Here is a 6098-nt window from a genome sequence, read left to right on the forward strand (position 1 = left end):
CATCCCGCAGGAACCGGCGGTGCCAGCCGCGGCTCGGTGCGGTAGCGCAGGCTGGTGCCGGTAGATGAAGGCTGCGGGGTGGGGACGGGGCAGAGCCCCGGCCCGGGCTGCTGCTGCGCAGGGCGCGTTATTTTCCCCAAGGAGACCAGGGGCCAGCGCGGTCCTGGGGGGCTGCGACGGTAGAGCACCGCCACCACCGCCCCTCCCGTGTCCTCCCCCCGGGGGCAGGGGGGTCCCGCCGCACCCGTCTGGCCTGGCCAAAGGCAAGACACAGCCGCACATCCCGGGGCAGGGATGCAGGGTATGAGAGGGGGGAAAAAGAAAAGGAATAGCTGGAAAAAAGGGCAGGACAAAGGTGTAGCTGAATAATTAAAGTCTCCGTGACTTGCAGGGCTCTAGATTGCTCACCAGGAGAGAGCAATTAGTAACACAATCAGGCTGCATTGTGGGACTAAATACAAAGGCCACAGGGAGAAGGGACAATTACCTGGCGACCCAGCCCCGTCCTCTCCTGCGGGCAGGAGTCTGAGGACGCGGGGAAGAGCTGCCATGGGAGAGGCAAGCTCCGCTCCAGGCAGACGTGCGCTAGCCTCTGCTCTTCCCTGGCAGTCATACTTCTTTGATTAATCATTCTTTGCTCTGAATAGATTTTGGTTTCCTGGGAAAGGGATGCGCTCCAGAAACGGGATCTGATCAAATGCAGCCGTCTCTGAGTGGGTAAATGAGGGGAGAACTCTTGAGTTACGAATACTTGGGTACAGTTGACACCATCAGCGTGACGGACTGTCCTGACGGTCACATTCTGCACCATGCAGCATACACGGAGTCAGTCCTGCAGCTAAAGGCACACCTTCATTTCCATTGCAAACACCTGCATTTATCAACCGGCTGCAAGAAAGGTACATCACGCGTGAGCACACCAGCACCTTCCAGGCTTCGGGTGCTCCATGACCTTCTCAAGCCCAGGACACGCAGAGGTGGAGCAGCTTCCCGCGGCCAGCATCACCACCGCTGCTTCCTCCCGGGGGCTGAAGTCCCAGGCAGGCTTCTCTCCCCTACCCAGCTGAAAGTGGAAGATGGGGAGAAGCAGTCTAACTCATCCTTGATGTCTCCAGGCCTTCCTGTCCCACACTACTACTGTTCTTCCCCCCCCCCACAAGTGTTGGCTGAGGAAAGTCTTATGCTGTAGAGCAACGCCAGTGCTGGCCCCCGAGGACTGGTCTTATTCATTGCTGAGGAAGTGGACTCCTACCCACAGCTGTGCCACACAAAAAAGATTCATCATTCCCCTAAAGAAATTCAGGTTACAGGGACAGACCGGTACTCTGGGGCTCAGGAGACCTAGATACCGTCCCTACCTTTCCCAGCAGCCTGTAGGAGAATCTCGGAAAACCTCTTTTGTCTACCTATGCCTTGAGTCTCAAATTTTAAAATGGGGACAAACCCCGATCAGCTTCTTTTGTAAAGTGCTTTGAGATCTCTGGAGGAGGACTAAGTATCACGCTGGCAGCTTTAACGCAGTTACAAGCAGGGCTACAAAATGTCCATACATCGGGATTTGAATCCTGTTTGTCCTGCTGCCATCATCTCGTTGCATGTTCTTACGGTGTCTCCCCTGCATCTGTCTCAGCCACTCCAGCTGGAAAAACAAAGCTGGGACTAACCTCCAGAAGGTGGGCAGGGACTGCGTTCACTGGCAACTGCAAAGCTTTGAGATCTCTGAGATAAGACAGCGAGGGAGCGCAGGATGCGGAGGCACGGACAGCACGACCGTGGCACGCGGTGCTCGCAGGAGAGAGGGTGCTGCTCCCTGGTAAACCTGCACCAGCGGAGGAGTCTGGATGGGCAGAGTTGTAAACAGTTCACATCGTTGACTTGTTTAAGACCAATTAGTATTTACAGCTTGACTCACGGAACAGAACGGACACGTTATTCAGCCTGAAGGAATGGAGTTCACTTCGCGTACAGACTTCTTCGCCGCTCTGTAGTACGCCTCTGCTAGCAGATCAAAGTCAACTCACTGAGCGGCATTTGGGTTGAAATTCACTCTCTTGCAGCTGAATAGCTCCCCAGAGGGGAGGAGGGACAAGACAGGAACGGGGGAGCCTCACGCAGCTGCAGTTTGCTGCTGGGGTTAGCGGAACACTGTCCCGCTCCAACACGCTCCTCTCTTCCCCTCCCCACCCCTAAGACACAACCCAGAAGCGCCCAGCGCTTCAGCAAGTGCAGTTTCACTGGCCGTTACAACCCTTCCGTGCTGCTGACCGGGACGACTTTCCCCAGGGGACTGCTCCCGTAAGAAAGCCAGGGAGAGAGAGAGAAGGATTAAAGAATTTTGTACAAATCTGGCCTCAGTAGCAATGAAAGACGGAAAACCCAGTGTAAAATCAGAGTAAGTGAGACTGCGGAGTCAGCTCCCCCCGGTAGCGCTTGGGCTGGAGCTGTAAACTTGCGCTAGATGCAGTGTTTTTCTCCTCATTGCCATAAATGGCATACTCAACATTCACATTACAGAGGCTTGTCTCATCTCCTGCTTTCATAAACTGGCTACAGAAACCGGGTGAGAAACGCTGAAAAGCTGCTGACCTTTGGAACAACTCTAGAGACAGTCAGGGTACTTGGGGTTATTTCGGCAAGTGAAACGGTTAGAACAAGAACTAGGTGACCAGGTTCCCCTTCCCAAGTCTATTGAGGCTGCTCAGGACCTTCAGGTTTCTCGGAATATCCTACATAAATTCCAATGGTCAGGAACTATTTGTGATTTTGTATCTATCCAGAGCGTGGAGTTCAGTGGAAACCTCTAAGAAACCACCGTAAATCAAGCAGAGTTTAGATGACGCCAAGTTTAAAAAGTTTAAGACAAGAATCCAGAATAAGATTATTTACACGAACGAGCACGTGCACTGAAAGGACCACACGTGCACCAGGTGTGGCCCTTCCTCTGTAGGAAGCAAAATGTTAAAGGCTGCTTAACACTTAACATTTCTCTAACACTGAATTGCAGCAACGTGGTGAATTTCCGCGCGCTCTGTCTCACCTTGCTGCAGCGGCCTGAAGGCTGACTCAGGTGCTGCACAGAGAAGATGCATTTTCCTAACAGTCAGGTGATGAAATCCAGTTTTGAAAAAAACCCCAAAAACTGGATGAAATCCAGCCGGCACAGATGACTAAGTTACACAAGGCTGAGCAGAGACACTCACCTGGTCTTCCTTGCTTAGAGGGAATGATTTCTGAGCACTTTGGTTATGTTCAGTCTTAAAATAACCTCACTTTTCTTTCCTGGTTTGAGCCCCTGTAAGAGAAAAGTTAATGAGTCCACAATATCAACCCAGTGAAAAAGATTACAGTGGAGCACAGCACACTGTCCTCTTTGGCTCTGAGTTTTGGCACATGTGTGTATTTTCCCCAACATTTTCACTTGAACGTGAATAATTTTAACCTTATACCACAAATTTAGCACAGAAAATCAAGCTCTCCTGTAATAAAAAGAAAGTCTGAAAGAGCCCAAGCAGAGCCACTGAGCCAGCCACTGCTCAGCCTGATTTTTGATCACTTGTTACTGCTTGGTCTTTCCTCCACTCGTCTTGACATTGTCACTGAAGGACAAGTCACACAGGATCCTCCTTCACTAACCAGAATCCGCTCGGCAACAGAAGAGGGCTTCACTCAAGTTGGTATCCATCCGACGACTGCCGTGAGCCTTGTTCTGATCCCGGTGGCCAAGACTCATTTATCCATTGCCTGTCAGGAGCATTTTCACTCGTACAGGTATTTTGCAGGGGTTAAGGTACCTTTAACAGGACATGGGTGTGAAGTCTCTGAAACACAGCGATATAACGGCTAATCACAGGGACAGTCAATGGTGGGTAGCACCAAGACCTCACTGCATCTCGTGACCCTGTACAGAAACAAGTAGGTACATGTTAGAGAAGGATTTGGGGTTTTGTTGGTTTGATTGTTTTTCAAAGGGTTCACAAGCTTTTTTTTTTTTGCTATAATTTTAATTTTACTATAATTTAAAATATGGAGCATATTCTTAACGCAAGTATGTTTGGGAAAAGAGCCTCGCATTTGGGGAAGCCATAATATGTCTTTCCAGATGCTGCAGTTCCACTTATGCTAGATAAAATTTTGGTCTGAAATCTGGGTATTTTTGGAGAGTAAACTGGACTCCGAAACTTACTTTCCCAGCTAATTCCACATCCTCCTGGCAAGCTTGTGCCTTTTTCCCTGACAGATTAAATATTACTCTATCCCATGTGTAAGAGTCTTGCAAATATCAAAGCAATGACTATATATAGGAATGTATATTTTTGTTATTACAAAACTTGCCTTTTCCAAATTGCTTTGGAGAGTTCACACGTGCAATTATTATTTTTTAAATAGAGGGGACGCTTTCCGAGCAAACCTGGCTGTGTCAGCGGCAGGACTGGATCTGCGTCAGCAACAGCAAGGCAGGAGGCCACCAGTCCTCCACCCACCGTAAGTGTTCCCAAAAACAATGTAAAAAACTCATTTCCAGCTTATTTAAAGCTCAGCATTTCGGTGTCATGGGGCCAAACGCAGTGCAGGTGCCTGACCATTCCATACTGGCTCAGTATCAAACTGGCTTCGTATCAGCTTCTAGTCGCAACCAACACCGACCAGATTTCAACTGCTTTCATTATTTTTACTGCCCCTGCTAAGAAAAGCGAACAAATGAACACATTGAGATTTCCTTAACACTCAGATTCAATTATCTAAAGCTGATGGGGTAGAAAAAAAGGACACGTCTCAAACTGAAGATCCACCTAGCCAAGGCTGCTACATCTAATCATGACCAATGCAAGATGATTAGGGAGACAATTTAAAAAAAGGACAGGTAAAAAATGAACTATCCCCCAACCATGCCCCCTTCCCCACAATCTGTAGCATGGAGTTGTTTCAGAAATGGTTTTAAAATATGAATTAACCCTTTAATCAAGGCTAAAAGAACATTGCACAAATCACTCATGCATCCTCTGCTCAAGGTCAAGTAATTTCCATTGCTTCGATACATTTTTCTTCATAAACCGCTGCCTCCGTTCACACGTGAGCAGGAAGCAGCCCCTGCAGTAAGGGCAGCAGCCGTCCCAAGCCTGATCACCTGAAATTCAAGCGAGCAGCTTTGGCACAGCAGTAAGGCAGCTCGCTAGGCAAAAGCCTGCCTTGCAACCCGGCTGTATCGATCCACGTTGCATCTGGCCAATGTTCCACCTTAGCAGGAATCAAGCTCCTACTTCTTTAAATGGGCATCTTTATGGCCAGGCAGTACCTTGGACACAGCACGGCCAGCCTGTCTGCAACAGAAACCAAAAGCGAGGTCTGCAAAAAGTACTGTTTCCGTAAGTTTACCTGAAACCGTGAAGAACGCGAGAAGGGCAGGGTAACAGCAACACGTCATTTATTTTGGAACAACTCTGCTGCCTCCTAGGCAGGGGGATGCTCACTGAAGAAAGCTTTTTGTGGTTTTGTTGGGGGGGGGGATAGGGAGGCAAACAGAAGGCAAAAGGACAAGGTTACTTACTTGTAAATGCCAAGATTAAATCATAGAATCGTAGAATATTTCAAGTTGGAAGGACCCATAAGGATCATCGAGTCCAACTCCCTGCTCCTCGCAGGACTCCCTAAAACTAAACCATATGACCAAGAGCATCGTCCAGACGCTCCTAGAGATCTGACAGGCTTGGTGCCCTACCACTTCCCTGGGGAGCACGTTCCAGTGGCTGACCACCCTCCCAGTGAAGAAGTGGGTGCACGCAGTAAGTTTAATCGTTAAGAAAACCTTTCTGTTCCAGACACTGAAGGAGATTTTCACCCCAATGTTTCTGTGAGCACAGATCAATGCAGATTTTTTTCATCACTCAATCACCAGGACTCATCCAGGCAGGACTATCTCATTATGCCTGACAGTGATAGAAGAGACATGGAGGCAAACCCCTCCTACTGCTGCTGGGAAAACTTGTATTGCTTTTATTTCCATTATAAGCCTGTACTAGGAATAAAGGACCCCACTATTACCTATATAGGTTAGGTCTTTATCTAAGGTTTGACACAGAAACCAGAGAAACTGCCCGAGA

The 6098-nt window shown here is 48.8% G+C and overlaps 1 long non-coding RNA gene across 1 annotated transcript; it reads right to left on the reverse strand.

Annotated features, from left to right (window-relative positions):
• Positions 1-240: 240 nt before the first annotated feature.
• On the reverse strand, positions 241-5559 carry LOC142091929 (uncharacterized). Its single transcript, XR_012676904.1, has 3 exons — positions 3634-5559; positions 3201-3292; positions 241-1063 (listed from the first exon to the last, which is right to left on the reverse strand). It is a non-coding gene; the product is annotated as an uncharacterized LOC142091929 (long non-coding RNA).
• Between the last annotated feature and the right edge of the window lie 539 nt (positions 5560-6098).

Source organism: Calonectris borealis, chromosome 22, assembly GCF_964195595.1.
Source record: "Calonectris borealis chromosome 22, bCalBor7.hap1.2, whole genome shotgun sequence".
Taxonomy (NCBI): Eukaryota; Metazoa; Chordata; class Aves; order Procellariiformes; family Procellariidae; genus Calonectris; species Calonectris borealis.